We start from the raw sequence: 27,514 nt of genomic DNA on the forward strand, positions 1-27,514 counted from the left end.
GCTTTTGTTTGACTTAAACTCTGATGTGCATTTTTCCATTTTGTGCGTTTTTCTACATGATATACACGTATTACATCTAAAAAAAACTTTATTTATAGTTAAAAAATGATATTATATTAGTTAAATTATTATTATAGTTGTGGTGTAAAATAAGATCAATTCCATTTAAAATAAATTCAATTTGAGCAGAGTTCATATCTTTATATTTTTCTAAAATTGATTTAACCGCTGCGATCCCTTTTGTATGTGGAATTATTGTGTATAGTGATTTTACATCACAGGTAATAAGGATGTAGTTTTCTTTCCATGTGATGTTTTTTATTATATTCAGAAGATCTATGGTGTCTTTTAGATAGGATTTGCTTAATTTCACATATGGCTGAAGCATGATGTCTATATATTCAGAAAGATTTGCCAGGATTGAATCTATGCCAGAGACAATGGGTCTTCCGGGTGGGTTGATGGGGTCTTTGTGGATCTTAGGGAGAAAATATATTACAGGGATCTTAGGATATGGCGTATTAATGTAATCAAATTCTTTTGAGGTCAAAATCCCCTTCTCTTTACCCTCTCTTAAAAGATTTATTAGTAACGTCTTAATGTCACTTGTGGGATCTTTTCTTAGTTTAGTATACATTTGTGGGTCATTCAGTTGTTTATAGGCCTCGGTCTCATACATCTTTTTTGATAAGATAACTAATCCTCCCCCCTTGTCAGCCGGTTTTGTTACAATAGATTCATCTTCTTTTAAGAGTTTAATGGCTTCCCTTTCTTTTTTATTTAGATTGAATTTGTCGTATTTATGGTTAGTTTCTAATTTTCCAAGTTCTCTATTGACCTTTTTTTCAAAAATTTCTAATGCTCCAGATTTATAGTAGGATGGGTAAAAAGTTGATCTCTTTTTTAAAAAGCAGTTTTTATAGACACTTATGTTTGAATCAATTTCAGTTACAGTTTTGTTTTCTTCTGAGTTTTTGGATACATAGAATCTTTTCAAAGTCGCGTTTCTTATAAATTTATTTACATCAATAAAAGCCTGAAAACTGTTAAAAGTTTTTGTTGGTGCCTATTTAAGTCCCTTTCTTAAAACATTTATTTGTATGCTAGTTAATACTTTTTAAGACAAATTGAAAATGCCGTAATTGTCTATTTTTTCATCTTTGTTTAAAATCGGTCTGATCTGACTTTTTTTATTGCGGTCATGTTTCCTTCCTGCCCTTCTTCCTCTAGGGACCTTTTCTGGCTTATGATGGGAGTGAAGGGGAGATGGTTCGTATGCAATTCTTGATTCATAGGGATCTCTAAAAAAGACGTTTTGTCTAGGTGTTCGGAAAAGGATAAGATGTGATACCTGTTATTTCTTAGTAGGTCAGTGGGTGATCTAGAGCGACTTCTCTCAGTTTTTTTGTATGTTTTGGTGTTAACTTTTTCCCATTTATAATTTTCTTTATCAATTTTTCTCTTTGGGGATATTGGTTTGTAAGTGTATCTATGAGTTTTTGGTCTTACTATTTGGGGTGATTTTTCCCTAGATTTGGATCTGTATCTTTTGTTTTCAATTTTATTGGTTGTGGTTTTTGTGTAAGTTTTTTCTTTTTGAAATTTACCTTGTTTTGATATGTTATCAACCCTTACTTTGTTAGCGTATGTGTCAAGGATTTTGGGAGATCTTGTGTATTGGTATAGGGGAGTGTCTTTTGGATTTATATTGGTTATATAGACCGAGGCCTATAAACAACTGAATGACCCGCAAACGTATACTAAACTAAGAAAAGATCCCACAAGTGACATTAAGACGTTACTAATAAATCTTTTAAGAGAGGGTAAAGAGAAGGGGATTTTGACCTCAAAAGAATTTGATTACATTAATACGCCATATCCTAAGATCCCTGTAATATATTTTCTCCCTAAGATCCACAAAGACCCCATCAACCCACCCGGAAGACCCATTGTCTCTGGCATAGATTCAATCCTGGCAAATCTTTCTGAATATATAGACATCATGCTTCAGCCATATGTGAAATTAAGCAAATCCTATCTAAAAGACACCATAGATCTTCTGAATATAATAAAAAACATCACATGGAAAGAAAACTACATCCTTATTACCTGTGATGTAAAATCACTATACACAATAATTCCACATACAAAAGGGATCGCAGCGGTTAAATCAATTTTAGAAAAATATAAAGATATGAACTCTGCTCAAATTGAATTTATTTTAAAGGGAATTGATCTTATTTCACACCACAACTACTTTTGGTTTGCAGATGCGTTTTATCTCCAGATCACAGGGACAGCCATGGGAACCAGGTTTGCGCCCAGTTATGCCAACCTATTCATGACAGAATGGGAAAATAGATGGATATGGGAGGGGCATGACTGGTCCGCAAACCTGGTTTCATACCATCGATACATCGATGATCTCCTCTTTATATGGGAAGGAACCATGTCCTCAGCAGAATCTTTTATTAATTACTTAAATCAGAATAATGAAGGCATCATTTTAACTTCACATTTTAGTAAACATACAGTCACTTTTTTAGATCTAGAACTTTATGTTAAAGAGAACACACTCTACACAAGAACCCATTTTAAAGAAGTACACACAAACACTTTTATCAGTTACGACAGCTGCCATAGCCCCATATGGCTCAATGGAATACCCAAAAGCCAATTTCTCAGACTGAAAAGAAATTGCTCAGAAGCATCAGTATTCCACACTCAAGCCACAAATATGAAACAAAAGTTCATACAAAAAGGTTATAACCCTAAAAAAATAGACAAAACAATAATATCAATAGACGAAACACAGAGAGAATCATTACTGCTTCAAAAACCACCTAAGGATCATCAAATTAATAAATTCACCCTTCCCCTTATATTCGATTATAATAACAAAAATAAACATATCAAAAAAATAATCAACAAAAACTGGCATTTACTTAAAGAGGATCCAATATTAAGTAAGGCATAACCAGATAAACCCACTATAATATATAGAGGTGCACCTAATCTAAAATTACAACTTACAAATTTTTTTACTAGGAATCAAAATACACAAAAAAATATTTTTTTAACTATAAATAAAGGTTTTTAGATGTAATACGTGTATATCATGTAGAAAAACGCACAAAATGGAAAAATGCACATCAGAGTTTAAGTCAAACAAAAGCAAAAAACTTTTTTAATATTAATGAAATTATAACGTGCAATAGCAATAATGTAATCTACATGTTAGAATGTCCATGCGGACTACAATACGTTGGTAGAACAATAAGACCCTTGAAAGTAAGAATCAGCGAACATTGTCGCAATATTGAAAAAGGTTACAAAAACCACTCTGTATCCGCACATTTCATACAGCATAACAAAGATCCCAGCCTACTAAAATTTTTGGGTATTGCTAAATACAAACCACACTGGAGAGGGGGCGATATTATTAGAAATATAGGAAAGTTAGAAATGGAGTGGGTTTATCGCTAAGATACCCTCCACCCAAATGGGCTCAACATAGAATTCGACTTGGTTCATTTTTTATAAGAATTAATTTTTAACAAGGGCGCTTATATTCTTTTATACCTTTTTATGCAAATATTACTGTATTTCTTATGTTATTTATACTCTCCTTAGTTGTATATATATGTTTATTTTACATTTAGATTATGCTCCTCTTTGACTCTCTAACCTCTGATCCCTCTTCTAGTCATTAGCCCATACTAAAAATGGCGGCCGGAATAGTTCCGTTTATGCCATCACTAAGTAGTTAAAAATCATACTTTTTATGTTACTGACACACTCTATGTCCGTCCAACACTGTAACTATTCAAATTATTATCTGATCCGATCTATTAGTATGTACCTTTATATCTCTGATCCCTACTTCGAACTTTCCCACAAATCGCCCACACTCAAAATGGCGTCCAGAGGACTTCCGCCTATGCCACTTCGACGAAACCGGAAATGACGAAGTATACACAGCGGAATCGATTTCCATCATCAGAGAAGGTATTTAATCCCGAGGACCCCAAGCAGCAAGCATTCACTTTTGAAAAAGCTTCGGCGAAACGCGTCAAGTGAGGAAGAATTCTGGACTTTTTAAACAGGACTGGTTTTATAGTTTGCTATTCACTTTTTACTAATTTGTAATAAAGTATATATATTTTTAAACATATCCAGTCATCTCCTTGTCCTCCTTCCTATTCATCATTGCTGTGCTGCTATACCTGGGTCCATTATATCCCAAGGTGGGGATTGTTCCACCTGAAACTCTTCAAACTAGAGCAGGTCCTTGCTCTAGTATATGTAAGTAGGATTATCCACTTTACTATATCACTCTACATTTACATACTATACCATATGGTGCATTCTATTTCTGTTTTACATATAACGAACATCTACACCTATAAGTCCATCAACGGTCCTGAACTCCAAGAAATCCATAGACGGGGATTATTCCGTCCAGGCTTTTAACACCGAGCTGATATAGCTCTTTAAAGTGTGAGTGTGAATACAACACCTCTATTTTGTCTAGTTACATTGTTCATACATACTGTACCATTATTGTATTTCTGTTCCTTTTTTTAAGCTACTCCGTTGGCCAGTATTTCACTAAAACGTATGTATATTTTCTGATTATTAGCGCTGTTCACCTTTCTATTTTATCCAGCCTTTATTCCGTGACTACAGTCCTTACTTCCTACTACAGTCCCATATCCTCCCCACTACAGCCCCTCTCACCCAATTGCAGCTCCTTTGCCCACACTACAGCCTCTTTCCCCTATTGCAGCAATTAACCTACTTAAAGGGAAGCTATAGTGCCTTCAAGCTCCCTCCTCCCCTGTTAAAAACCCTTTCTGATACTTACCTGGGTCGAGTGTCCGATGTCCCTCAGTGCTGGCTCGGGTCCGCCTTCACTCCTCCCCTGCTGACATCAGCCAGCGGGGAAGACCTAAAGCGTGTGAATTCATTAATCAATGCTTTTCTATGGGGATTCTGGTGACGCTGGAAGTCCTCATGCATAGCGTGAGGACGGGCAATGTCATTTAGGCGACCAAAAGTCTCTAATGCCTCAATTATAGCCTCTATCACCCCACTACAACCCACTACCAGTGGCCCTCCTGAGATTAGGTTCTGGATGTGCCCCTGCCACGTCAGTCACTCCAGATAGACTCGTGTGAGACCAATCAGGATGTGCGCCTGTGTCACTCTCTCACCATGTCTGTAAAATCCGCATACTGAGTAGCTTGTGATGTTACCTCCCTGAAATGAGGTGGTCACCTCCCTGAAACGAGTTCTGGCATGTTGGGATGCCTGAATTTAGGAGGTATGTAGTTTCCATCTAGTAACTTCTCACTGGAAATTCCTTGCAGGAGAAGCAAGGGAAGCATTGAGTGATACATACATACATACCAATGCCTGTAGCTCTAATATCATCAATCATAGGAGGGTGACTGGTCTACAGATGACATAGTAGGGTAAATACTTTAAATAACACTTCAAACTCCAGCACTCAAAACCAAAAATGAAAAAAATGAATCTTTTATATTAATTCCACATTTAACTCCTCTTAAAAATGAAACACCTCATTTTACAATACTAACCGTAACCCAACTCTAACTCTAAACTCAATAATCCTCAACAGTCTTAAAACTACAACTTTAACGCCTCTCAAGCTGCTAATAGTTTCAATGCTAAACACCCCATGTAATCTAACTCTGACAATAACCCCTCTCTCTAACCTTAAACCCTTTTTACCATTATCACTTTACCTCTTTAACATTATCTTTAACTGTACTAGCATTTACACAGCTGCACACACTCACTATACAGACTCAAACACAATTAATTACAAACTGAACAGAAATGTGAACATACATACATTTATGCACATGTTGTTTTCAAATATGAATGGTTTTAGATGTTTTAGGCCTGCAATGCAATAAATTCATTATACATATTTTATCTGCCTTACTTTTAGGTTGGAGAACACAGGGCGCCTTAGAATGTTGTGCCTACAGTCACCTAACATGTAAATCTGGCCCCTACCTTCATTGGAATAAAGTGGTCATGGTGCCCAGAGTTCTCTTTTGAGTTCGGGGGAAAATCCTGTATGTAAATTCAAGGTGAATTTCAAATTTGAAGCCACAATATGCATATGAAAAAAACAGCAGACTTGGAGAATGTTTCTAATTTGTCTAAATTTTAAATTCACATTCTATAGTGAATCACAATACTTTGTCACAGAGAAACTTTTACTTGTCTCCCTCAAATGTTTTTATAAAATAGCCTGTGTACATAAAACACACTGCTTTCTTCCTAAAGGATATACTCAGTTTAATTAATGAATAACTATATTTTAAAGACTAAAGGGACACTATAGTCACCAGAACAACTACAGTTTATTTGTTCTGGTGAGTAGAATCATTACCTTCAGGCTTTTTGAGTAAACACTGTCTTTTCAGAGAAAAGGCAGTGTTTACATTACAGCCTAGGGATAACTCCACTGGCCACTCTTCAGATGGTGTTTCCTGTGGCAGTGCTGCACTGCCATTCAGTGTCTCCAACCTCTGCATGGAGATGCTGAACTTTCCTCACAGAGACGCATTGATTCAATGGATCTCTATGAGGAGATGCTGATTGGCCAGGGCTATGTTTGACTTGTGTTGGCTCTGCTTCTGATCTGCCTGATTGACAGTCTCAGCCAATCCTACGTAAAGCATTGTGATTGGCTCACAGAATCACTTCTGATGATGTCAGGCATGCAAGCAGGTTTGAGGGCAGAGCCAGCAGCAGCAGACTTAAATACAAGTAATATTTTACTATATTTAGGGGGGCAAAGGGGGAGCCAGGAGGGGCTAGATAGTGGTGTTAACACTATAGGGTCAGGAATATATGTTTGTGTTCCTGACCCTATAGTGTTCCTTTAAGAGGAAGTTACCTAAAAATAAATTAATAATGTAGCACACTCCTGCCATATTCCCCAAAATAAAATGTGTAATTGAATTGCCGGGATGTATAATGCAGTCCTGTGCTCAAAACTGCAACTATTTTTATATTGTCACTCCTGATCTACTCCCATATGCTTTTCTGTGAGAAAATTGTAGGCCAATTCAATGTTTTTAAAGCAAAGGAAAACGCAACTAGTGACAATAAATCTCTTTTCCCCAGATGGTTTACGAGATTACTTAAAGTGCCAAATATGAAATCATGCTATAAGTCACAACTGGGTTAACTGCAACCTCTTTAATTACTCCACGGGCTGCTGATGACATGTGTCTCTCTGTTGTGAACATTTATGTTTGCTGGAGATAGAGAAATATAATTTCATTTTGTGATCTGCTTCAGGCAAAGAGTGTAAGATATGATGAAAATTGGATTATCTATGCTGAATTATATACAGTGTGTGCTGTCAAACTAAGTCTAATATAGGAGTGCATATACCCAGATTAATGCTAGAATAAAAGGTCAGTATTTGGGTTAGGAGGTGCTTTAGGGATAGGGTTATGTATGGGTATTAAAATCAAAGAAGATTAGGTTAGGGGTATAATTAAGATGATGGTTGTTCATGTGTTTTAGGGTTACAGTTAGAGAAGGTTTTGTAGATAGTAAGGTTAGACTAACAGGTTAGGGTAAGAATTGGGATTAAAGTTGATGTTTCATAATCTTAAATGTAATAATAATCCCTCGTTGGCATCACTGATGTATTAGTGAATGCTGTGTTGTATATTGGAAATACAAAATACATCATCTATACTTTGTAGAACCACCATATAGAGTCCAATACCGAGTGGTTCTTTCAAGTGCTGGGCACAGCATTGTTAGGAAGTGAGAACACACAACTAACTATGTAGTACTTGCCAACAGGCCAAAACTAGTTCTTCACTCTAGATGGCTGGGTCCTTCCTTACTTTTCCATCATTAAGAAATTAAGGTTATTTTTACTGGGTTTCATTCAGAGCCTGTTTAGTAAAATCTAGAGATTGGTAAATATTGTAAATAGTGGACAGATTTTGCTCTCTGAATAACCCCCTTAGAGTAGTCATGGTATACCATTTTTTTTTTTTTTTTTTTTTTATTAACTTTCCTAAAATGTCATTCTTAGATTGCACTAGCAGAATATGTTTTGATTTCCATATTGTTTTTTATGTTTCCCCCACCTCTACTCTCCTCATCCCATTTCCTACCAGGAGTCTTCTTGAGTGGCATGCTGGTTTGCTGTTCTCTGCCAAGCTTCAAACAAGCTATTCCAGCATGTGGTAGAGGTACTGTGTTGAGAGAGGAAGTAACATATTATATGTTAAAAACCCACATCTCGGGGGGCGGGGCCTAACCGCAGATCTGTGAGGATGTTCACACCAGCAGCTCCTGCTACCCTTGGCAATTAACGCCGAATTTCACAAATACAACGGCACTCAATCGTGATTCCAAGGCCATCATATGAAAGTGGGCACTGAGGGGAAGAGAACACCTCTCAAGTGACAAACTGAGCAAAACCCAACATGAGGCCTATAAGCATGGCAGGCGCAGGGGAGACGGCTGCACTCCAGCAGCAACGCCACGCCGGGTACCTGACTGAGCCCTCGTTCCCCCCCCCCCTCTGGACCGGTGGGGGTTATCCCGGTCTACCTCCAACCGACTCCCTGGCAATGCAATGAGCCAGCACCGGCTCCGTGGAGCCTAAAGCTAACCAACCATGCGGTCCTTCAAATGGTGGAAACCTCTCACGCCGTCGAAGCAACTAATGCATGGCGGGAAACAGAGATGCGGCTCAATAGCATCTTCTCAGCTTTCTGGGAGACACTAGAAGCCCGCATGGGACTCTCTGAGTCTGAGGAGCCGCCCCAGCCACCACCACAGTTCACTCCACAGGAGGCCAGGCGAGATCAAGCAACAGCGCACTCCCAACGAAAGACACATCACAAGGGTGAAAATAACCCAAACCGGCAGAGGCAGAAGCGAGACATAAGGCCCAAGACAATGGAAGCTAAACGGCGGTGGAGAGCCCAGCACTCACCTCTCTCATGCAGGGAAGCGAAGCAGAGAGAAGCGTTGAAGCCAAGCACAGGACCCCGTCAGACAAGGCAAGTGGAGCGGAGGGGCGCAAGACTCAGGGTGGTGACCATATCTAGAAGGCACAAACGGTGCCGTCCCAGCCCCAGACAGGCAAACCCAATCCGGCACACAGAATGGAAGGTACTACACTCACCGTCTGCCACACCACTGCATAGCCCAGGGGATCTCAGCATCCGCGCACTGGAGAGAGCACAACAGCTGCACCGACTAACGCAGGGGGCGCACACCCAGCCCCAACAGGGCATCAGCTGACCCAATAGGACTAAGACTCAATGCCAGGCATGGTGCTCACTATCACACAGCTTTCTATGCCCCAATTGAACTTCCACGAATATATGTAGCTCCCCCACTTTCTCTGTATAATGTTAGCATGACAGGACTGTCAGCAGACATAGATTGAGTGTGTTCTTGGGTCACATACTAAAACAACTATTTTCTATTTTTTTTCTTTCTTTGTTCTTTTGTTGGTAACGCATGCTGACAGACACCGTTCACCTGGGGCAATACCGCCCGAGCGACTAGTTCAGCATATATGCTCCTTATTGTGATTTGTTATCAGGTTTTCCCTGCGCTACTCTGAAAACATATGTAATATATAGGGGAGCATGGGGGGCCGCACACAGTTGTTAACCCAAGTCATCCTAGATATGTTTTTTGTTTAATTTTGTGCCGGTTCTGAGCTCTAGCATTAGCTAACAAGCGACTTGGCTCCAACCTATAAGAAATTATACTAGCTACCGAGACTCCAGTGGTTTCATTAGTTCTATCGGTTTTTCCTAACTTGAGTAATTTTAGTAGTGTCTTTATTTCGACAGATTTTGATACATAGCAAACAATGGAGCTGCAGTGGCACTACCCTCTAATCACCCATACCTAGTATACTGATATCAGCAAACGGTCAGGTTCCTGAGCTAGAACACGTGTTAACCAGTAGGATACCACACCTGTTATACTCAAAGCAATGCCCAGCCTATGATCCGCTACTCTTTTCTTTAAGCGATCTCTCCCTTAACTAAATTGTCAGACAAAACACCCAGTTTTACTGCTGAAAGCTCTTACCCACCCACTGACACCTTAGGCATCTTATCTCTACACTCTAAAACAGAAACGCACCTAATCTCCTACTAACCTGGGTTTTCTAGCATGTAATTTTTCAAGACTTACATTACAACCTATATTGAAGCCTGTTTCTTTAACCCATAAAAAAGTGCAATTGTCTCTCATGACATGGCACTGTATGCAAATGTTTGACCACATTAAGCTTGTTGATGCTGTCGTGGCTCTGCAAGCCTGTATGTTATTCTTTTGTTGCACACTAAAATAAAGAATTATTAAAAAAAAAAAAATAAAAAAAAACACATCTCACATGGGAGATCCAAGTACTCAAGACAGTCGTAAACAGGCTCAGAAATACCACTAACCATTAGAGATGTATTTGGGAATTGTAATTTATTGTTTATGTTATTTGCTAGTCCCTGAGGAAGTTCTCGGTAGAGAACAAAATGCGTATGACCCATTACAGCGTTTGTTTTTTATTATGATTAATTTTCTTTCTTTTTGAATTTGTTTTTAGCATTATATATTTCAATAAAGCAAATGTGTAATTTTGATCAAAACTCTTTGATCTTTGGATTTAACCACTGTGGTTCCTGAGATGGACTTCCAGATTGGATTCCAGGTTCTAGGAAAATACTTTTAAATCCCCATCACAACAAGGGAGGCACCTTTAAGGGTTTATTATCACAACAAATTTGTGAGTGCACTCAAAATGTGTTCTGTCACTTTCGTCTTAGACAATATTGCATGTTTTCTCAGCTAAATCTCAGAATTCAATATTGCATATAACTGTGATACGCAAACTAGGAGGTAACCTTAGGGAAGCTGTATAGCCAAAGTTACCGTATATATTCGAGTATAAGCCGACCCGAATATAAGCCGAGGCCCCTAATTGTACCCCAAAAAACTGGGAAAACTTATTGACTTGAGTATAAGACTAGGGTGGGAAATGCAGCAGCTACTGGTAAATTTCAAAATAAAATTCGATCCTAAAAAAATTATATTAATTGAATATTTATTTACAGTGTGTGTATGAGAATGCAGTGTGTGTGTATGAGAATGCAGTGTGTGTGTGTATGAGTGCAGTGTGTATGAGTGCAGTGTGTGTGTGTGTATGAGTGCAGTGTGTGTGTATGAGTGAAGTGTGTCTGTATGAGTGCTGTGTGTGTGTATGAGTATGAATGCAGTGTGTATGTGTGTGTGATGCAGAATGTGATGCAGAGCCTTGGTGGGGGGTTATTTTTTAATTATTATTTTAATATTGTTTTTTTGTTTCATTAATATTTTTTTATTATTATTATTTTTTATTTTATTATTTTTGTATTTTTTTTTATTATTTTATTATTATTATTATTATTTAGATATATTAATTTTTTTCGTCCCCCCTCCCTGCTTCCTAGCTGGCCAGGGAGGGGGGCTCTCACTCCCTGGTGGTCCAGTGGCATTGGTAGTTCAGTGGGGGGAAGATGGGGGCTGGCAGGGAGCACTTACCTCTCCTGCAGCTCCTGTCAGCTCCCTTCTCCTCCGCGCCGGTCCGGTCAGCTCCTCTGTCAGCTCCTCTGTCAGCTCACACTGTAAGTCCCGCGAGAGCTGCACTATGACCCCGCGGCTCTCGCGAGACTTACACTGGGAGCTGACAGAGGTGCTGAACGGACCGGCGCAGAGGAGAAGGGAGCTGACAGGAGCTGCAGGAGAGGTAAGCGCTCGCTGCCAGCCCCCTGTCTGTATTATGGCAATGTAAATGTAAAAACAAAAATTGTGCTGAAAAACTTGTCTTATACTCGAGTATATACGGTAAGTTATAATTATATGTTTTCTTGCTAGTTCTCCTTGTACATGTGTATAGTTGGAAGTGTATAGTTGTACACTAAAGTCCATGTATGTAGTATATGAGTAGTAGTATCACCCACACAGAGATCTATGTGTTTCATGCAAAAACAAATAACATTTGTTACTTCTTGCCAACAGGCCCAGGGCTGGCGCTTCCTATAAGGCGAACTAGGCAGCCGCCTATGGCGCCATATAGGAGGGGGCGCCCTGCGCCCCCATCGCCGGCCCTTTAAATGTTGCAGCCGCCTGAGCGCTCTATAGAGAGCGCTCAGGCGGCTGCCGCACAGCCTCACCTCCCCTTCCTGTAGCGCAGCTGAGCTCCTCTCCGGTCCGCGACCCGGCCGGACTGACAGAAAGTGCACACTGAGTGTGCACTTTCTGTCAGTCCGGCCGGGTACAGGAAACACAAGCTCCTGTACCGCGGACCGGAGAGGAACTCGGCCACGCTACAGGCGAGGTGAGGTTAGGAGGAGAACTAGGGGAGGGGAGGGGGGGTAAGAAGAACTGGGGGGGTAAGAAGAACGAGGGGAGGGGGTAAGAAGAAGTGGGAGGGGGAGTAAGAAGAGGGGTGGGGGGGAGTAAGAAGAAGATGGGTGGGGGGGAGTAAGAAGAAGATGGGTGGGGGGGAGTAAGAAGAAAGGGGGAGGGGTAGTAAGAAGAAGACAAGTGGAGGGGGGAGTAAGAAAAAGAGGGGTGAGGGGAGTAAGAAGAAGAGGGGAGGGGGGAGTAAGAAGAAGAGGGGAGAGGGGAGTAAGAAGAAAGGGGGAGGGGGAGTAAGAAGAAGACAAGTGGAGTGGGGAATAAGAAGAAGAGGGGAGGGGGGAGTAAGAAGAAAGAGGAGAGGGGGAGTAAGAAGAAAGAGGGGCGGGGGAGTAAGAAGAAGACAAGTGGAGGCGGGAGTAAGAAGAAGAGGGGAGGGGGGAGTAAGAAGAAGAGGAGAGGGGGGAATAAGAAGAAAGGGGGAGGGGGAGTAAGAAGAAAGGGGGGTAAGAAGAAGAGGGGAGGGGGGAGTAAGAAGAACACGGGGGGGTAAGAAGAACACAGGGAGGGGGGAGTAAGAAGAACACAGGGAGGGGGGGGGTGAGGAGAAGGGGAGGTGAGAAGAACACAGGGAGGGGGAGTGAGAAGAACACAGGGGGGGTTGAGGAGAGGGGGAGGTGAGAAGAACACAGGGAGGGGTGAGTGAGAAGAACACAGGGAGAGGGGGGTGAGGAGAAGGGGAGGTGAGGAGAACACGGGGAGGTGAGAAGACACGGGGGGCAGGTGAGAAGAACACAGGAGAGGGGGTGAGGAGAAGTGGAGATGAGGAGAAGGGGAGGTGAGGAAAACACAGGGAGGGAGGGTGGGTGGGTGTGAGAAGAGACCCCCAGGGGAGGGTGGGGGGAGATGAGCGACCACTAAGGGGCAGGGGAGAGCTCTAAGGGACAGAATGGAGAGCTCTTTCACACTACACGCACAAACACAATGCATCCCTATACATACACAGAAACACACAATGCATCCCTTAAACACACATGCAAACACACACACACACACACACTGCTTCTCTTACATACACACAGAAACATTGCATTTCTTACACAGACTAAATGCACACACTTACAGACACACACCTTGAATCCCTTATGCATACAAACACAGATTCAAATAATGGATCCCTTACAGACAACCACAAACACATACTGCTTCCACTACACACAAACACACTGCATCACCTACACAAACTGGTATGCCTATACACTAAATTCCATAAGCACACACACTAGATCCTCTACAATAACACATAACACATGCCCTACACAACACTCCCTGTGAGCGAATTTAATGGGTGGAACATATAGGTGGACTTATGGGTGTGCCTTATGGTCATACTCACCGTCAGGCCCTGGGGCCCAGACCTTGAGCTGTGTAAGGGGCCTCAAAAAATGGATCTGCTTCCTGTTCTCCCATAACATTGAATTTTGTGACCGCAGTTACAAACAGCCTCCAGAGATCTGGTTCTACACCAGACCAGTGGAGCGAAACTGCAGCCAGTGCCCATCACCATCTTCATCTGGTTGTAAGTAGGCAATCTAGTATATTATTAGTGACACCAATCTCTAATTAACCTCACATTAAAGGGACACTAAGGGATACTAGTCCCCAGAACCACTGCAGCTTAATGAAGTGGTCCCAGTGTCTATATCCTGTCCCTGCAGGCTTTTTAATGTAAACACACACTGTGTGCAGCACTGGTGTTAGTTTATATGGCAGATCATATGGGTGGGGCATTGTGATGTCACATGGGGGGGGGGGGGCAAAAATCCTTGCACCGACCCTGAACAGGCCAAAGGTTGCCAGCTTTGACTTGGCCATTTAGTTTAAAACCAGGGCTTGGGAAAAAAATAGATGCCCAGATGTTGTAGAACTACAACTACGTTGATGCTTTGTCAGTCTTTACAATAACAAAGCAGCATGGAAGTTGCAGGACTACAACATCGGGGTGTCTATTGTTCGCCCTCCCCTGCTTTAAACAAATATCAATTATACCTGATGCTATGCAGTTGATTCCCTGTATGTCTATACTGCATTCATAGTCTGGATTATTTATTTTATTTGACAGACATACATTCATTTCAAAGTATAATTATTATTTGACATTTACCAGAAACTGCTTAGAACATTTTAATTATATAAATGTGTGACAGGTGGAGAGACCTAAAGGAGAGAGTGGAAATTATCCTACTGGACTCTACATCACTATAGGAAGAATAAACTGTATTTTAGTTTATGGCTGCAATAAAAACTACAGATAGTGGCTTTCAAGAGGTATTTAACCTATAACAATAAATTATCTTGCTGTCATACTTATGTTAACGTATATTTCATCCTGCTTCACTTTAATATCATTTCAACCTTCAAGTTATTCTGTAATCATGAACTGATTTGTTTGTTCAAGAGATTAAGGGCATAATCTGATTGTTTTTGGTAAACTCGTATCTAGCTCTAATTCCTCAAATGCTTAGAAACAATCATATAATCTCATCCTCTAGTTGGAGATCTTAGAAATAGACAATCCAATGCAGATCATATTCCTGTTGTGTTCACTAGGGATGCTATTCACTGAAGAGCAAGCTGTGGCAATATGTCACCAACAAGCAAATTTCACCAAGTCTGAAAAAATTACAGGAGTTTATTAACTAGATAAGGAACTGCAGTGAACTGTACATATACACAGTAGTGGGATTCAAAAATTTTAGTAGCCAGTTCCAACTTTTGTGTAAATTTTCTGCCACCAGCATCTCTGTGCTACCTCTCTGCCACCAGCATCTCTGTGCCACATGGGTGGCAGGGTAATTCTATTAATGCAACAAATGCATAAACCTTGTATATCATGCCAATGAGCAGCAAATGCAAAAAATGGTATATCATGCCAATGAAGCAATAAATACATAAACTTGGTATATGATGACAATGAGCAGTAACTGTATTCATCCTGAATATCAAGCCAAAGAGCAGTAAATTCTTAAACTTTGTATATTATGCCAATGAGCCACGTGTGGCTCCAAAACATCTACTAGTGCCATGTGCCCCCAAACAACCTGCCAGTGCCATCTCTCTGCTCCCAGCCTCTGTGTGCCATCTCTCTGCCCTTAGCCTCACTCGGTCATCTCCCTGCCCCCAACCTCACTGTGCCATTTCCCAATCCCCTGCCACTATGTGCCATCTCTCTGCCCGTTGCACCATCTCACTGCCCTTAGCCTCCCTGTGCCATTTTTCTTCTACCATTATCTCTGTGCCACCTCTCTGCCACCAGCATCTCTGTGCCATTGCTCTGCTCCTGCCTCTTTGTGCCATCTCTCTGCCCTTTGCCTCCCTGTGTATTTTTCTGCCACCATCATCTCTGTGCCACCGCTCTGTCACCAGCCACTCTGTGCAATCGCTGTGCCCTTTGCCTCTTTGTGCCATCTCTCTGCCCTTAGCCTCCCTGTGCAATGTTTCTGCCACCAGCATCTCTGTGCCACCTCTCTGCCACCAGCATCTCTGTGCCACATGGGCGGCAGGGAAATGCTATTAATGCAACAAATGCATAAACCTTGTATATCATGCCAATGAGCAGCAATGCATAAACTAGGTATATCATGCAAATGAAGCAATAAATACATAAACTTGGTATATCATGCCAAAGAGCAGTTAATTCTTAAACTTTGTATATTATGCCAATGAGTCACTTGTGGCTCCAAAATGTCTGCTAGTGTCATGTGCCCCCAAACAACCTTCCAGTGCGATCTCTTTGCTCCCAGCCACTCTGTGCCATCTCTCTGCCCTTTGGGCCATCTCTCTGCCCTTTAGGCCATCAGTGTGGGGATGGTGACAATATGAAAGGTGGGGTGATGGTGATAGTGTGGGAGGTGGTGACAGTGGGAGTGATGCTAGCATGAGGGGATGGTGACAGTGGGGAGGTGGTAGTGTGTGTGAATGGTGGCAGTGTGAAGGGATGGTTACAGAGTGGGAAGTTATAATGTGAGGGGATGGTGACAGTGTGTGTGGGAGGGTGACAGGGAGTAAATGGTGACAGTATGGGGGGTGATAGTGTGGGAGGGGGCCAGTGTGTGGGTGACAGTGTGGCAGGGTGACAGTGTGTTTGGGAGGGTGACAGTAGGGGGATAGTGACAGTGTGGGAAAGGGGACGATGTGGGGTGGTGACAGTGTGTTTGGGAGGGAGGGTGACGGTGTGGGAAGTGGTGACAAATTTGTTTATTGCATTTTTCACACACAAACAAATATTAACACTAACTTTGGCCAGTGTTTGTGACTAAGTGGCTACTAAAAAAGACTGGACTTACCCCATTTGCAATTCCTTGGGTTGTCTATTGATTTGATTGCAAATGGTATGCCGTCAAGGGGGTAATTCTCATTCCTGGGTTACCATACGTTCTCAAAGGCAACGTAACCAATCTGGCGAATTTCAATTTCAAATGTAACGTGCTATATTTGACCCTGTAACTTTCCAAAACACAATAAAACCTGCACATATGGGGTACTGTTTTACCAGCAAAAGCTAACAGTATGATGACATTCACAGTTAAAATGATGTTAAATGAAAGCCTTATTTCTAGTGATGTCGCGAACATAAAATTTTCCGTTCATGAACGGCGAACGCGAACTTCCGCAAATGTTCGCGAACGGGCGAACCCGGCAAACCGCCATAGACTTCAATAGGCAGGCAAATTTTAAAACCCACAGGGACTCTTTCTGGCCACAATAGTGATGGAAAAGTTGTTTCAAGGGGATTAACACCAGGACTGTGGCATGCCGGAGGGGGATCCATGGCAAAACTCCCATGGAAAATTACATAGTTGATGCAGAGTCTGGTTTTAATCCATAAAGGGCATAAATCACCTAACATTCCTAAATTGTTTGGAATAACGTGCTTTAAAACATCAGGTATGATGTTGTATCGATCAGGTAGTGTAAGGGTTACGCCCGCTTTAACACACCGCAAACAACCGCAAACAGTCCATTTGCACAACCGCAAACTCCCCATTTGCACAAGGTTGGATACCAAGCTAGCCATGTCCCGTTCCTTGTCCTCACTGATGTCATTGAAGGTCTCTTCCTCCACCCAGCCACGTACAACACCAAGGGTCCCCGAAAGGTGACAACAAGCCCCCTGTATTTTTTATTTTTTTTAAATGTACACTACTGTTACACCAGATATGAGTTGCACTGGTGTGACACTGTGCCCTGGCAGGCCCTGAAATGCACACGTGTGAAGGAAACTGACTGCTATTATTTCACAGTCAAATTTCTAGGTTTTTTTTTAATGTACACTACTGTTACACCAGATATGAGTTGCACTGGTGTGACACTGTGCCCTGGCAGGCCCTGAAATGCACACGTGTGAAGGAAACTGACTGCTATTATTTCACAGTCAAATTTCTAGGTTTTTTTTTAATGTACACTACTGTTACACCAGATATGAGTTGCACTGGTGTGACACTGTGCCCTGGCAGGCCCTGAAACGCACACGTGTGAAGGAAACTGACTGCTATTATATTACAGTCAAAAAAGTTAGTTTTTTCTTAAATGCAAGCTATTGTGCCTCCAAAACATTCGTGTGTGGGGGTGCTGGAATGACATGGGCCAATGGGAGCCTGAATCAACTTTTGGCTCCCACTGCCCCTTTAAGAGCGAGCTCGTGACTCGAGCCGTGCTCCTAGTGCCAGGCGGGCCATGTGACCGATCACTGCGGTCAGTGCACGCGGCTAAGTCAGAAGAGGAGATCAAGCCGCATGCGGCTCGTGTGGAGGCAGGAGTGATCCAGCCACGCGCGGCTCAAGCTTAGGAGCCAGGTCGGTCCCAGGATAAGGTAAATACAGCCACAACCACTTATCCCAATCACACACCTTTCCTAACGTCCTATCCCATTAAAAGCATATTACCGCGTATTTAATAAAACAGATAGACCCCCCTACTTCATCCAGGTTACCGATCGATGGTTCGATATTCTGAGCCCTCTCTGATTTACTGTACACGACTATTCGATATTCCCACAAATTTGATATAGCATTTTATGTTTGTTTGAGACCACCTTAAAAATATTGGATATCGCTAAAAATCATGATCACTATATACTTTCTCTACAAACCTCTAAAACGAACCAAACTACTCATCCATCCGCTATACCACTTTATCCCACCTAGAACTAGTGCCCAGTTAAAATACTTGACTCTTACTTACCCACACTCAGTCATGCCACACACATTTCACCACTACTCTCACTGAATCCCTCTGACTACGGCTAAATTCATCTTCTACATCAGAACACTACTCCTAAGATTGGGTTGTATCCATGTCTCATAAACACAGGTTACTGGCTATGGGGGGGATAATGTATAATAAACACAGGTTACTGGCTATGGAAGGGATAATGTATAATAAACACAGGTTACTGGCTATGGGAGGGATAATGTATAATAAACACAGGTTACTGGCTATGGGGGTTTAATGTATAATAAACACAGGTTACTGGCTATGGGAGGGATAATGTATAATAAACACAGGTTACTGGCTATGGGGAGGATAATGTATAATAAACACAGGTTACTGGCTATGGGGGGATAATGTATAATAAACACAGGTTACTGGCTATGGGGAGGATAATGTATAATAAACACAGGTTACTGGCTATGGGAGGATAATGTATAATAAACACAGGTTACTTGCTATGGGGGGATAATGTATAATAAACACAGGTTACTGGCTATGGGGGGGATAATGTATAATAAACACAGGTTACTGGCTATGGAGGGATAATGTATAATAAACACAGGTTACTGGCTATGGGAGGATAATGTATAATAAACACAGGTTACTGGTTGTGGGGGGATAATGTATAATAAACATAGGTTACTGGCTATGGGGGGATAATGTATAATAAACACAGGTTACTGGCTATGGGAGGGATAATGTATAATAAACACAGGTTACTGGCTATGGGGGGATAATGTATAATAAACACAGGTTACTGGTTGTGGGGGGATAATGTATAATAAACACAGGTTACTGGCTATGGGAGGATAATGTATAATAAGCACAGGTTACTGGCTATGGGGGGATAAGGTATAATAAACACAGGTTACTGGCTATGGGGGGATAATGTATAATAAACACAGGTTACTGGCTATGGGGGGATAATGTATAATTAACACAGGTTACTGGCTATGGGAGGGATAATGTATAATAAACACAGGTTACTGGCTATGGGAGGGATAATGTATAATAAACACAGGTTACTGGCTATGGGGGGATAATGTATAATAAACACAGGTTACTGGCTATGGGGGGGGATAATGTATAATAAACACAGGTTACTGGCTATGGGGGGATAATGTATAATAAACACAGGTTACTGGCTATGGGAGGATAATGTATAATAAACACAGGTTACTGGCTATGGGGGGATAATGTATAATAAACACAGGTTACTGGTTGTGGGGGGATAATGTATAATAAACACAGGTTACTGGTTGTGAGGGGATAATGTATAATAAACACAGGTTACTGGCTATGGGAGGGATAATGTATAATAAACACAAGTTACTGGCTATGGAGGGATAATGTATAATAAACACAGGTTACTGGCTATGGGAGGATAATGTATAATAAACACAGGTTACTGGCTATGGGGGGATAATGTATAATAAACCCAGGTTACTGGCTATGGGGAGGATAATGTATAATAAACACAGGTTACTGGCTATGGGGGGATAATGTATAATAAACACAGGTTACTGGTTGTGGGGGGATAATGTATAATAAACACAGGTTACTGGTTGTGGGGGGATAATGTATAATAAACATAGGTTACTGGCTATGGGAGGATAATGTATAATAAGCACAGTTTACTGGCTATGGGCGGATAAGGTATAATAAACACAGGTTACTGGCTATGGGGGGATAATGTATAATAAACACAGGTTACTGGCTATGGGGGATAATGTATAATACACACAGGTTACTGGTTGTGAGGGGATAATGTATAATAAACACAGGTTACTGGCTATGGGAGGATAATGTATAATAAACACAGGTTACTGGCTATGGGAGGATAATGTATAATAAACACAGGTTACTGGTTGTGAGGGGATAATGTATAATAAACACAGGTTACTGGCTATGGGAGGATAATGTATAATACACACAGGTTACTGGTTGTGAGGGGATAATGTATAATAAACACAGGTTACTGGCTATGGAAGGATAATGTATAATAAACACAGGTTACTGGCTATGGGAGGATAATGTATAATAAACACAGGTTACTGGTTGTGAGGGGATAATGTATAATAAACACAGGTTACTGGCTATGGGAGGATAATGTATAATAAACACAGGTTACTGGCTATGGGAGGATAATGTATAATAAACACAGGTTACTGGTTGTGAGGGGATAATGTATAATAAACACAGGTTACTGGCTATGGGGGAGATAATGTATAATAAGCACAGGTTACTGGCTATGGGGGGGATAATGTATAATAAACACAGGTTACTGGCTATGGGGGGATAATGTATAATAAACACAGGTTACTGGCTATGGGGGGATAATGTATAATAAAAACAGGTTACTGGCTATGGAGGATAATGTATAATAAACACAAACACAAAAAAAAAAAAAAAAAATGAATGCAGCTTCGGAATTAATCTAAATTGTATGCTGTCTAGGAGGAGGGAGGGTCTGGGAGGGAGGGTCTGCTGCTGATTGGCTAGAATGTGTCTGCTGACTGTGAGGTACAGGGTCAAAGTTTACTCAATGATGACGAATAGGGGGCGGACCGAACATTGCATATGTTCGCCATCCGTGGCGAACGCGAACACGCTATGTTCGCCAGGAACTATTCGCCAGTGAACCGTTCGGGACATCACTACCTATTACTCCTGAATACAATAATAAATAATAAGTGTGGGTGCACTTAATATGAAAGAGGTGAATTACGGTTGAACAGACATATAGTCAAATTCCAAGTTTTGTTTACTTTTTATTTTGATCAAAACATGTACATTTGGCTCAGCCCTTAAGGGGTTAAATTAGAATTTTACTTTGAATTCTCACTTCAGTAAATAACCCAATTAATTGCCTTTTTTGTAACTACTGCACTCCGGAATGTCTTGCACTAAGTTCATGGATGTACTGGAGAACCACAGCTATTGTCATATTCACATTACACATCTAATAGCTGTTAGTTCTCTATTTCTCACCTGGATACTTACAGTCTTTACAAATTGTAGCTATAGCCAAATAACATCAATGTTGTTTGTCTGCAAGGTGTGCCAGTGGACCACACAAATTAAGGGGACATGCAAGTGTTAATGTGCAATCCATTTAATATTATTTGAAACACTTTGTTTAAGGTACAGTCGGCGGTATAATATGATGTCATGGTATTATCTGAATCAAATGCAATAATAAACATCGTACCTCAAACCTGTGCTTTAATTTTGACAATTTTGAAAAAACCATTTACATTGTAATGTATTGTAGTGATAATGCACAATGAAAGATACTCACCTACGTGTGTAAAGTAAATACCTGGGCTGGTATCCTGTAGTAATGGCATCCTTTCTCAGCAAATCCTGGTCCCAACAGAGTTCTATATGTGGCAGTTGTACATTTCCCATAAACCTCTACTTCATATAGAGAGGCACATTTTATTATTTGCTTATTTTTAATTGATCAGACTCTGTGGACCTCTCTATTTATCCATATGTGTGTTTTACATGTAAAATAACCCAAGTGGCGAATCTCCCATTAGGCTTGCAGCCAGCTACTAACCAAACCTTCCTACGATGGAGTATCCTAAAGGAAGAACGAGAGGAGGCAGAGCTGTCCCCAGGAGATTGGGGACGAACGTTCAAGCAAAATTGTTGAAAACTGAAGGTAAGATGGCAGATGAAGTTGTTATGGGGGTGGGGTTGTTCCTTTAACCTGTGCAAAGTTACACAATTACATTATTACTGATTACAAGTGATATTCAGTTGTGCTCAAAAGTTTGCATACCCTGGCAAAAATTGTGAAATTTCGGCATTGATTTTAAAAATATGACTGATCATGCAAAACAAATGTATTTTATTGAAGGAGAGTGATTATATGAAGCCATTTATTATCACATAGTTGTTTGGCTCCTTTTAAATCGTAATCATAACAGAAAACACCCAAATGGCCCTGATCAAAAGTTTACATACCCTTGAATGTTTGGCCAGGGCTGGATTAAGAGTCCATTGGGCCTTGTGCTGACAATTATAGTTTCAGAATATTATCGACAGAAAACACTAAATAAAATCATACCTACCAAGCGTCATGTATCTGATGGAGGTGGTTCTAGAGGGAAACTCACAGGATACAGCTATAAGAAAACACATACCCTATGCTAATCTCATGCTTTCATCTTTCAAGTAAATCCATATCCTCTAACAGCAGTGTCCGGCGATGGTACTGTATATAGTAATAACAGTTTAATCCAAGTATATATTATGTATTATGTATAGAGACATATCATTTTATGCACTTTAATGTATATAGAAACATAATTCACTACTTAGCACTTTAATGTAAATTACAGCACCTGTTTCACTTTAAAAACATTCTAGAATGGATATACGAAGAAGAGGATAGTTAGCTAAGTTAAGTATGAATAGAACAATCAATAAGGGTATATACAACACTTTTAGCACTTTCATGTATATAATAGTAAACGTGTCACATTAAAAACATAGTAAAGCACTTTAATGTATATAAATAATAAGCAATGGTTTCACTTTAACAGATAAAAAAAGCACTTTATTGTACACATACATCACTTTTCAGCACTTTAATGTATATAAAAGCAAGAGTATCACTTTAAGAAAAAACAGTACTTTTACTGTATTTATGTAAATATAGAATGGGAGTCACATTGCACTTTATTGTACATAAGATACACAAGGTCACTTTATAATAAAACACATAGTACAGCATTTAAGTGCATGGAATAGATATGTCACTTTAAATATGGCCGAAAAGATATCGGCAGAATAAGTTTTTATAATGACTTGGTATTATGTATATCTGGTATAGGTTATTGAGTTTCGGTCTGAAATCATGAAACAAGGAAGAATCTTGAATAAGAAAAACTTCTAATTAGTTAATAGTAATGGTTGTGTTTTTAAAGTTTTATATGTCCTCATGATTATGTATGTTTGATTTGTATGGCTGCATGTAAGCTAAATGACCGGCGCACAGAGTGATTTTGTTTATAAGGTTGCCAGGGAGCCTGGAAGAGTATAAGGTAACCCTGGCAACGAATGGTTACGTCAGTATGCTACTTCCGGGTAGCGGCATGCTCGCGCATGCGCAGATGCAATTGAGAGACGCCGAGGAGGAGTGATAGCTATACAGGTGGTGAGTGATTTATTGATTGATTTATTAGTCTGTGTAGCTATATAAGCGTGTTAGTTATAATGTATATTTGTGCTGTATTGATCCTGATGAAAGCCACGGATGTTGGCTGAAACGTCAATCGTATTTTAAAGGAATGAATAGAAGGAACCTTTTAAAAGAAAAAAGGACCGTGAGTGCAAGCCTTTTTCAATACATATATATGTATATATATATATAGAAAAATGTACAGTACCTTGCACTCAGGCTGCTTATAATGTCCAAAAAAACGGGTGCAATACCTGGGCTTTATCCATACATACAAAAAGATATGGCTGCACTCACGGATATTCCTTTAAAACTTAGCTTTTATTCGGTTCCATAAAACAGATCGACGTTTCAGTCCAACATGTGGACTTTCATCAGGATCCTGATGAAAGTCCACATGTTGGACTGAAACGTCGATCTGTTTTATGGAACCGAATGAAAGCTAAGTTTTAAAGGAATATCCGTGAGTGCAGCCATATCTTTTTGTATATATATATATATATATATATATATTAAATCAGTGGGCCTATTTCATAGCCATGGGACTGGAGCTACAGCTCCATCAGCTCCTATGTTAATCCAGCCCTGTGTTTGGCCCTGTTACAGACACACAAGGTGACACACACAGGTTAAAATGGAAAATAAAGGTTAATTTCCCAACCTGTGGCAATTTGTGTCTGTTTATAAATAGTCAATTAGTTTGTTCGCTCTCACGTGGATGCACTGAACAGGTTAGATACTGAGCCATGGAAAACAGAAAGGAACTGTCAAAAGACCTGCGTTACAATCTAATGGAACTTTATAAAGATGGCAAAGTATATAAAAAGATATCCAACGCCTTGAAAATGCCAGTCAGTATTGTTCAATAACTTATTAAGAAGTGGAATATTTGGGGATCTCTTGATACCAAACCAAGGTCAGGTAGACCAAGAAAGATTTCAGCCATAACTGCCAGAAGAATTGTTTGGACACAAAGTAAAACCCACAGGTAACCTCAGGAGAAATACAGGCTGCTCTGTAAAAAGACGGTGTGGTTGTTTCAAGGAGCATAATACTTGAACAATACTTGAACAAAAATGATCTGCTTGATCGATTTGCCAGAAAGAAGCATTTACTGCACCAATATCTCAAAAAAGCCCGGTTACAATATGCCCGACAATACCTTGACATGCCTCTCAACTTCAAGCACACTGTAATTTGGAGTGACAAGACCAAAATAGAGTTATATGGTCACAACCATAAGCGCTATGTTTGGAGAGGGGTCAACAAGGCCTATAGTGAAAAGTATATCATCCCCACTATGAAGCATGGTGGTGGCTCACTGATGTTTTCGGGGGGTTTTAGCTCTAAAGGCACAGGGAATCTTGTGAAAATTGATGGCAAGTTGAATGCAGCATGTTATCAGAAAATACTGGCAGATCATTTGCATTCTTCTGCATGAAGGCTGCACATGGGATGCTCTTGGACTTTCCAGCATGACAATGACCCTAAGCACAAAGCTAAGTTGACCCTCCAGTGGTTACAGCAGAAAAAGGTGAAGGTTCTAGAGTGGCCATCACAGTCTCCTGACCTTAATATCATCGAGCCACTCTGGGAAGATTTCAAACGTGCAGTTCATGCAAGACAACCAAAGACTTTGCATGACCTGGAGGCATTTTGCCATGACGAATGCAGCTATACCACCTGCAAGAATTAGGGGTCTCATAGACAACTATTACAAAAGACTGCATGCTATCATTGATACTAAAGGGGGCAATACACAGTATTAAGAACTAAGGGTATGCAGACTTTTGAACAGGTGTGATTTCATCTTTTCTTTGTTGTCATGTTTTGTTTTATGATTGTGCCATTCTGTTATAACCCACAGTTGAATAAGAATCCCATAAGAAATAAAAGAAACGTGTTTTGCCTGCTCACTCATGTTTTCTTTAAAAATGGTAAATATATTACCAATTCCCCAAGGATATGCAAACTTTTTAGCACAACTGTAGCTCTGTCCTCTATTCATTTGTAAAGAATGTGTCTGTGTGTGTGTGTCTCTGTGTTAATGGCATATAACTTTTTTTTTTTTTTTTTTTTTTTTAAACCCACACAGGAAATCACAGAAAACTATATATTTTTTCTATAGTATTATTTCAAGAGTTTTTACTAAAATACAGTCAATGCAGACTATACTGTAGGTCTACAAGCTTATTTCCTATTTTCATTGCATTGTTTGTTTACTGTACTTAACTATAAAATATAAAATCTATGCTGTATGATTAAGACACTTCTGCACTTAAACTGCAACATCTGTTTTTCACAAACAAACCATCCTTATAGATCATTGCTGATGTTCTCTTAATTTTGCAACAATAGAAAAATCTATGTTTTTGATCTGCAATCATCGTCCGATGAGCTCATCCCTCTCCTACTTTTTTCCTATATTTTCACTGACCCAATTTTGGCTCACTGTCCAGGGAATCAATAATCAGCTCCTTAAAGGAGACATTATAGCTGTTCTGGCTCTAAAGGGAATTAAACCTTGGAATCCCACCTCATTGGTCACATGGGAATACATTGAGCATCTAAGAGATGTAATATTTATTTTGTTTTGTTTTTTATTTTCTGTTCCTTAGATTTATGAATATACTCTGCATGTCCAAAGAAGACCACTGTTTGCACCTTGAATTCTGAGACTTATGGCTGATTTGACGTTTGTATTACCGCTGGCTAAAGATGTGCCTCGACTTCTTCAGCAGATTTCTGGTGAGCCATCAAACATTGTAAGAACTGCCTTGTTACATCTCTGGACGTTGTTGCACTCCTGGGCCTTCAGAGGCAAACAAGACTGCTCTCCCTTCTATTACTACATGTTATCCAATATAAAGCTACAGGATCCCTTCAGTAATCACTCATGTGAGATTTGGGCTTTGACAGAGTCCAACTTTATCTTTAGATTTCCTTCTCCCATAGCACCATCCATTGTCTCTTGTAAACACTGTCTTGTGTATTATGTGGGCTTTATTGTTCCCATGAGATACCCACTAAATCACTTAATGGCCAATTGCATACAAGACATGTCATTAAACAAACGGATTTGCTAACCACTAAAATCACATGAAATTCAGTCCTTCCAAAACAGTCTTTTCATCTTTACTCCTTCAAGAAGAAAACAATGCACGTGCTGAAGAGCTCATTACTTCCAGTCTCAAGTACAGTACCCACTTTTCATCAGTATCCCTTCCACCTGCATAACTCCTCTGTGACTAACGATAAAAGCTGCTTCCAGACATATTCAAGAAGTTTGCTGTTTCTTACAGACTGCACTCTCTGTTGAATACGTACACTAGCTTCATGTATTCTTTAAGATTAAATTGAAAATCCTGACACTCACCTACAAAGCTTTCAACAACTACACCCCAAACTACATATCTTCTCCAATTTACAAGTACAACCCTTCTTGGTCCTTACACTCAATGGCTTGTCCTCTGACCTCAACTGTATATCCAACTCTTCTTTGTAGCTGTACAGCTTCATCATTCTTATGGTTTTTGTTTTAGATTTTAAGATTTCTTTTGAAAAGTATGTCAAAGTTTAGTTTCTTTTCTCTCTGTAAAGCAGTCA

At 40.3% G+C, this 27,514-nt stretch overlaps 1 protein-coding gene across 1 annotated transcript in view; it reads right to left on the reverse strand.

Moving 5' to 3' along the window:
- Positions 1–27,514, reverse strand: part of DST (dystonin) — a 592,252-nt gene that overhangs the window by 526,183 nt on the left and 38,555 nt on the right. The window lies entirely within an intron of this gene.

The sequence above is a fragment of the Pelobates fuscus genome, chromosome 2 (genome assembly GCF_036172605.1).
Source record: "Pelobates fuscus isolate aPelFus1 chromosome 2, aPelFus1.pri, whole genome shotgun sequence".
Lineage (NCBI taxonomy): Eukaryota > Metazoa > Chordata > Amphibia > Anura > Pelobatidae > Pelobates > Pelobates fuscus.